Here is an 8538-nt window from a genome sequence, read left to right on the forward strand (position 1 = left end):
ATACCCCTACATTTACCCCTTACCTAACACTAGGGGCAATTTAGCATGGCCAATTCACCTGACCTGCACATCTTTGGAATGTGGGAGGAAACCGGAGCACCCGGAGGAAACCCACGCAGACACGGGGAGAACGTGCAAACTCCACACAGTCTGCAAACTTGCTGACTCATTCTTCAATCCCCTCATCCAAGTCATTAAAAAAAATTACAAAGCGTAGAGGCCCAAGGACAGAGCTCTGTGGAACACCAATCACCGTGGCTTCCAGGCAGAATATTTTCCTTCCACTACCACTCGCTGTCTTCTGCTGGCCAGCCAATTCTGTATCCAAACAGCTAACACAGATACCTGTGTTAAAATGAATGTTTTAACAAATACAGAAATTGCTGGAAAAGCTCGGCAGGTCTGCATCCAGATGCCTTTTACATGATGTAGTTGTACCAGCCTCCACCACTTCCTCTGGCAGCTCATTCCATACACACACACACCACCCTCTGTGTGAAAAGGTGCCCCTTAGGCCTCTTCAAAATCTTTCCCCTCTCACTTTTCACCAATGTCTTCTAGTTTTGGATTCCCCTAACCTGGGGAAAAACCTTGACTACAAACCCTATCCATGACCGTTCTGATTTTATAAACCTTTACTGCTGTGAAATGTGACTTCAATCAACATGAATGGCTGTACTTTCAATAATCCCGGGCCGAAATGCTGACATTCAACACTGACACCTGTTCTTTCTCCATCAAGTCACAATTCTAAAACCTGTTTCATCAGTTTGTTCAGATATATTAGGATACACTTCTGTGGGATCTACACCTAGACCTTTGTACCCGGAGGTAGGGACACGAGCACCACTCAGCAATACCCATAAAGCTGTAACATTATTCTCCTGTGAGGTTGTCCATCAGCCTGTTATGACATGCTGTGACATACCTCTGCAACCGGCAGGACATGAATCCACACCTTCTGGTCCAGAGCTAGGAACACTACCAAACAATGTCAGGAATTGGAATCAAACCTAGAGCCATGGCTCAGAGACAGGGACACTACCCACTACACTACTATACCCAGATTTTGGGTCACATTTTAAGGGGCAGCATTCAGCTCGGTGTGGATTTATTATAATCAGGTGACCATTACTGAACTACACAAAACACTCTGTTTTGTTAAACAAGTGCAAGATCGGAATTAACTATGAACATCTTTAATCGCTATTATCTGTAGTCTGCAATATTAGGGAAAGAAATCCTGCAGACATACTCTGCCCAGTGAAGGGTCTCAGATAGATATTTATTACTGAACACTAGACATGGAGAAAGACCATAATTTCTGGTCCCAAAACACCGATCAGTATAATCCAACTCTCACGTGTGTCTGCCCTCTGTCTAAAACCATTAAATGATACCAGGCCGCTGATTACTGCCCAGCCTCTCCTCCCCACTGACTGTGTCTGCAATCCGTCCCTCCTCCCCCTAACCACACAAGGCAAACCAAGCTCACGGTCTTCGTGAAGGTCAAGGCCGGAGTGTGCAAGCCTCCTATAGACGGTTGGCATTTTAAAATTAAACGGGGAAGGTGAGGAGGTGGTAATATCACTCACTCACAGAGGCGTGGCAGATGGATTTTGGTTTGGATTAATGAGAGGTATTGGATTTGGTAAATCCAACAAGGGTAGGACTTATACAATTCAACGTAGGGTCTATGGCAGTGTTGTAGAACAGAGACCTCGGCCATCAGGTATAATTCTTTCAAAGTTGCATCTCATATAGATAATGTGATTAAGAAGGTGTTTAACACACTTGTCTTCAATGGTCAGACCTTTGAGTATCAGAATTGGGGCGTCATGTTGTGGTTTTACAGGATATTGGTGAGACCTCTCCCGGAATACTGTGTCCAGTCTGGGCATCCTGCACGCTCATTCCATAGGCACACCACCCTCTGGGTGAAAAAGCTGCCCTATGGTCACTTTTAAATTTTTCCCCTCTTACCTGACAACTATGTCTTCTAGTTTTGGTCTCCACTACCCTTCTTAAATGCATTGACTATTCACTTTGATATCATTGACGTGATATTATTAAGCTGGAGAGGGTTCAGAAGAGTTTAACCTGGATGTTGCTGGAAATGGAGGGATTGAGCTATAAGGGGAGGCTGGATCGGCTGGGACATTTTTCACTGGAGAGTATGAGATGGAGGGGTAACTTTGCAGAGGTTTATAAAATGATGAGGGGTACAGATAAGCTGAAGGGCTGATGTCTTTTCCCTAGAGTTGGGGATTCAAAACTGAGGGATATTTTAAGGTGCGGGGAAAAAAGATTTACAAAAGTCAGGAGAGGTAATTATTTTAGACAGAAGGTAGCTTGGGTGTGGAATGAAATTCCAGAGGAAGTGGTGAAAACAGGGACAGTTACAACGTTTAAAGGACATTTAGATCAGTACATGGATAAGATATCAGTTTGGATGGTGCTGTGAGCAGCTGCCCTCTCCCTCCCCCTCTCTGAATGAATCCCTGTTGGTTTTCACCCTCTACCAATGCCGGTGCAGTGGCGTGGAGAGGCCAGCAGAGGGAGGCATTGCATCACTTTCAGCACCACAGAAACTGCCAGATCTGCCCCACACAGAGTCACACAGATACACACACAGCAATTGTTAGGACACAGCATAGATCTCATCTGGTAATTTAAACTAAACATAATTAAATGCTCAATTCGCCTCGTAAACTGTTAAAATGCGAGTGAGAGAGAACTCCCAAATTCCACTGTTGAAATAAAAACAACAATGTATTTTTTTTAACACTGAAAGTGAACTGAAAGAGACCCTCTATCTCTTAACTGATTATTACCCGACTCCAGCTCTATAGCAATATACTGTTTCTGGGTCTGCCATCCTCTCATATCTCAGGTACTTGTAAGCTCCCAGTTCAGAGCAGCAATCACTCTCTCTTAAAGATACAGTACACACTTTCAACTTCATCACATTATACCCTGATGAATATAGATAAGTGGAACCTATCCGGATTTCTCTTGCTCTGTGGGTTGTCAATATTTCATCTACTCTGTCTCGTATATGTCAGGATTTTTGTTGCTCGATTGACAGTGTGTCATTATTCGACTCTGTCCATGGGAATATATCAGTATTTCACTTGCTCACACTCCTGTGTGTGGGACAGGATTTCAGTTGTTTCATGGGGACTGTGACACTATGACAATCTCAATGTTTGTAAATGGTACCAAACCTGCAAAATTGTAAAGTCTATGGAGGACAGCGTGGAACTCTAACAGGACAGTGACACACTGGTAGACGGGGATCAATGCAGAGCAGTGTGAGGTGATGCACTTTGGGATGAAAGATAAAGAAAGACAGTTTAAAACAGGCTGTGCCATTATAAAGGGGCTGCAGGAACAGAGAGCGCTGCGTGTATATGAGCACAGATTGTTGAAGATGTCAGGACAAGTGGGGAGAGCAGTAACTATCACAGATTAGTTTCAGTATCTGAGCTGTTTACAGGGGGAGGTGTAGGAGGGAGTCTCCGTGCTCCCTTCCTGGGAGGTAATGGTGACGATGTGATGTGAGCCCACCCTCCTGTCCCCCGAGACCGTGGGGATTCCATTTGTACCAACTCGACACAGAAGGGAGATGGCATCAGGGCCACGGCTTCTAAGATGTGCCGGGGGGAAATGGAGCTGCCAGTGGGTTTAAAGTGAGAATTGCCCTTCACTGAACATTGCTGCTTACTCGGTCGGTGGGACGTGGATGTTTCAGAATCTCCACACGAGGTGTCCTGATCCTCTCCGGCTCGTACCAGGGTCGTTCCCACATGGTCGGGGGGGAGGGGGTGAGGGAACGGATATCGGGCACTCCACCACCCGGCTTGGCCCTCTCGTTCCTATTCCAGGCTGTTTCTCCTGGAATGGGAGAAAGGGAGGGAGTGAGGGTGGGAGGCTGTGGCCCTGCTGTTAGTGCTGGTGCAGGTGAGGATAATGGCTAATCGTGAGGTTTTCAGAGGGAGTCTGTCGACAGTGTTGAGTAATTGATGTGGTGGGGGGTGGTTTAAAGTGGATGGGGTGACAGAGAGAGAGAGAAGGTGCTGCATGTGGCAGTGACAGTGTTGGAGCATGAGCCTTGTTCGGGGGTCGGTGCTATAACAGATACACAGTGAGTGTGAGGGAGCAGAGAGAATACGGTGACCCTTATCCTGACGGAGTGGGGAAGGTTATTGATGCTTGTCCTGTATTGCTGGGCATTTCTTCAGACCGCAGATACTGCACTGAGCTGGGTGGGGAGCTCAGACCATGCTCGGTGGATCTGGTGGTGTGGCCCCCTCTGGGAAGAGAATGGTCCCCCTCTGTACTAGTCCATCCACCAGGACCTCCGTGCCCCTGTCGACAAACCGTGGTGTAATTGCCCCTTATCTGCGATGCTCGGGGTAAACTGTACAGGGCAGCTCCAAACTGAGAAAGCTCAACTGTGTGCCCATTGGCCTTTCAAAGATGACACCAGTGTCAGGGGTCACGGAATCTCCAGGGGCACCAGGACAACTGTGAGTCCCTCCAGCCATGATGGGTGGGAGAATCGGGCTGGTACTGAATGAGAGGGACACCATGGTGGGGGGATGGGGGTGTGCGTGTGGTGTGTGTGTGGGTAGTCAACGAGTTGAGTCTGATAAGATAGCACCAGGAATCTATCTTGGCCTCGCACAGATAATCTCTCTGTCACACTCAATGAAAACGGCACTGAGGCAAATTATTATTAGAATCAGCCCATTGAGTCATAGATTCTGTGGAAACTATTCGCATTTACAAATGCTCATCCAAAACTCTCCATCAATTCACCTCACACCGATCTCCCTTTTTCCCATCTTTCCTGGCAAGATGGCTGATGTTAGAGGAGGCTCTCGAAGTGTCTACGTTTCAGCATTCTGAAACCTGGGAACACATCTGTCCATGACACTGCCTCTCAGTCTCCCCCTCTCTATCTATAGCCCAAACCCCTCCCATGTGTTGATACTTAAACTGATTCCCCCTCCATCTCTGTCTCTCTATGTCAGTGATGTTCACACCAACAGCAGCCCCTTGTCATGGCACAATGGAGATATGCAGCTAGAAATGGGTGTGAGCTGTACGTCCTGTCACTTCTAGCATGGGCTGAAAGTTTCCCCACACTGGGCAGGGATCTAACACAGTGTTACTGAGCAATGCATTGGGGTGGGGTACACAGTCCTACATGCTGGGAGGGTAACTGCTCCTGGGTTACAGATCAATGCACTGGGGTGGGGTACACAGTCCTACATGCTGTGAGGGTAACTGCTCCTGGGTTACAGATCAATGCATTGGGGTGGGGTACACAGTCCTACATGCTGGGAGGGTAACTGCTCCTGGGTTACAGATCAATGCACTGCGGTGGGGTACACAGTCCGACATGCTGGGAGGGTAACTGCTCCTGGGTTACAGATCAATGCACTGGGGTGGTGTACATAGTCCTACATACTAGGAGGGTAACTGCTCCTGGGTTTTAGATCAAAGCACTGGGGTGGGGTACACAGTCCTACATGCTGGGGACGTAACTTCTCCTGGGTTACAGATCAATGCAGTTGGGTGGTGTACACTGTCCTACATGCTGGGAGGGTAACTGCTCCTGGGTTACAGATTAATTCACGGGTGATCACTGCACAGGTCTCTGTGCTGGTCAGACTGTCTGGTTGAGGTTTATCGATAATGCAATGATGTGGTCGTGCAGCTCCCCGTGCTGGATGGATATGTAGCCTGTGCACAGTACATCATGTTGGTGGGTTGGGTAGGGGGGAAAGGTGATGGACAGGTCAAGGGGTTACCTGACATTCTATAACTGACATTCCCCGGAACGTTCTGTCTCTGACATTCTATAACGGACATTCCCCGGAACGTTCTGTCTCTGACATTCTATAACGGACATTCCCCGGAACGTTCTGTCCCTGACATTGTTTGTGAATGGCCGGACGTCAGTGAATTGAACAGACGATAAGATCCCGAGGGAAGAGATCCCGTTCCAGGGAGAAGGAGACACTGTTCCGAACGCCCCTCAGGCAGTTAAAGGGGTGAATACGTTTTCCCTGCGTTTACATTTCTCCACGACACAGGATCGACCACAATTTAGACCAAAATGCAGAAATTCCCAAACTCTGGTTGTCTTCAGGAAACTGGGAGAGAATCCTTCAGGACAGCAACGCTCCCACCCTCCGTATTAGGAACTGGGAAGGAGTGACCTGTGCCTGCTCTCGAGTGATCAAGTGTGTGGGAATGTTCTAGAAACCATCTGTCCTTATGCATGTGTCTCTGCGTGTTTGGGGAGGGAGGGTTTCTTGTGGTTTGGGTCACATTTTTGTCAGTAATTCCATCCTTCCCATTTGTGATTCCAGCTCCAATTATTTTAATAAATCCCTGTATACAGGGACACATTTGAAAATCTCACTGGGTCCCCGATCAAACGGGTCCCTTTGCCTCCAGGCTGATGGATAATGGGTTTGTTTTCCTTCCTCACAGTTAACGTAGTGACCATCTATGTCCTGCTTTATAAAGATTGTGGATTGTCTCCATGTGTCAGACATTACCTGGGGGCCATGGCAGCGGCGGATCTCCTGGTCATTATCCTCGACCTGATCCTGAGACACATTCCCATTGTTTATCAGGAACAGTTTTATTTCCTGGTGTACTCCGTCCCCGTGTGTAATATCCACGCCGTCCTGCTTTATGCAGCCACTGACTGCTCTGTCTGGTTCACCGTCACTTTCACCTTTGATCGGTTTGTGGCCATTTGTTGCCAGAAGCTGAAAAGTAAATATTGCAGTGAGAAAACGGCGGCTGTGGTTCTGGGAGCAGTGACTGTGCTGAGCTGTTTAAAGAACATTTTCTGGTATTTTATGCTCACGGCTCGGTATCGGCTGATGAACCGTCCCTGGTTTTGTGATGTAACAGACGCTGTTCTATTCTCCAGTGTCTGGGTCACAATCAAGTTCCTCCACCACATTCTAACCCCGTGTGTCCCATTTCTCCTGATTCTGCTGCTCAATGTTCTCACCGTCAGACACATTTTAGTGACCAGCAGAGCCCGCAGGAGACTCCGCGCTCACACAAATGGGGACGCTCAGTCTGACACTGAAATGAGAAACCGAAAAAAATCCATCATTTTACTGTTTGTGATCTCGGCCAATTTCATCCTGTTTGGGTCAACGTTAATGCTGTTTTCTATATGGAACCGGATGGATTGGATTGTGGATACCCCTGTGTATCTCCATCCCTTTGTGCAGGAATTGGGCTTCATGCTGCAGCTCCTCAGTTGCTGCACAAACACCGCGATTTATGCCGTGACCCAGACTAAGTTCAAGCAGCAGCTGAAGAATGTGTTGAAATATCCCTTCACCCAAATCCATCCACCCATCAAATTCCCTCATTAATCACACCATCCGGGATTTTCTCATTTCAGTTCAGTGTTTCAGTGATGGAGCAGCCTGTCGCTATGGTAACAGACTGAGGGGAGCGCTGGTTTGTCCATCCTTATCCCACAGGGGGGTTACAGGGAAACATTTCAATGTTTCTCACAACTCAGGGGCCAGTGAGAAAAGGCACCATCCCACTGACTGTATCCATCACTTCCATTTGTAACCAATAAAAATGTGGATTAAAGCATGCCGAGCAGCAGAGTGACCGATGTTGTTGTGTGTCTTTGTGTTGGAGAAGCTGAGCTGGAGAGAGACAGACTCAGCCCCGAGTCCTGGTCCTCAGGGAAGGGGAGGGGACCGCGTCCTGAGCTCAGGAGCTGGGTTTAACTCCCTCTGTCCCCCTCCCCACCCCCTTTCCAACCTGGCGTCCACATTTCATCTCCCCCACTCTTACTCCACATTTCTCCCTCTCTCTCCCTGCACACTCATTCTTTCTCACAACCTCCCCCTTTCACTCTCCCTCGTTCTCCGTCTCACACCAACCGCCCCAACCCCGGTTTCTCCACCTGCCTCCACTCTTCACTTTCCACTCACCGTCACTCTCTCTGTCCTGCCCGTCTCTGCCTCCCTCCAGCAGTTCCATCTCTACCCCATCTCACCCCCCACCCCACCCCCCACTACACGCAGCCTCACGACCAACCACACCCCACCTCCAGTCTCGGGGTCAGACGGAGAGGGAAGGAGCAGGGAGAAAGAGTGTGTCTGAGAGAGAGGGAGGGAGGGACAGGAGGGAGATAGATTCAGTCAGAGAGAAACGGAAGGACGTGGGCAGAGAGAGAGACACCGATTGAGGGCAGTTGAGAGTGAGAGAAAGTGGACAGAGAGTGAAGGAGCAGGGAGAAGAGGGGGGAAAGTGAGAGATAGGGTGAGAGAGGGTAGGGCGAGAGAGGAGAGGGAGAGAGGGAGGGGAAGGGCAAGAGAGGGTGAGGGCAAGATAGTGGAGGGCAAGGGGTAAGGGCGAGAGAGGGGAACGCGAGAAGGGATGGCAAGGGAGGGGAGGAAAGGCGGGGAGGGCGAGACGGAGAGAGAGGGAAGGGAGGGTGAGAGAGAAGGAGCCAGGGAGGGGAGGGGG

General features: G+C 48.9%; 1 long non-coding RNA gene across 1 annotated transcript in view; it reads right to left on the reverse strand.

The window, feature by feature from the left end:
- Positions 1–278: 278 nt before the first annotated feature.
- LOC132825990 (uncharacterized) overlaps positions 279–8538 on the reverse strand; it is a 14649-nt gene continuing 6389 nt past the window's right edge. The window contains exons 3-4 of the long non-coding RNA XR_009645842.1: positions 6579–6794; positions 279–345 (exon numbers count right to left, since the gene is read on the reverse strand). This is a non-coding gene — a long non-coding RNA (uncharacterized LOC132825990). The remainder of the gene's footprint in view (positions 346–6578; positions 6795–8538) is intronic.

This window comes from Hemiscyllium ocellatum, chromosome 21 (assembly GCF_020745735.1).
Source record: "Hemiscyllium ocellatum isolate sHemOce1 chromosome 21, sHemOce1.pat.X.cur, whole genome shotgun sequence".
Lineage (NCBI taxonomy): Eukaryota > Metazoa > Chordata > Chondrichthyes > Orectolobiformes > Hemiscylliidae > Hemiscyllium > Hemiscyllium ocellatum.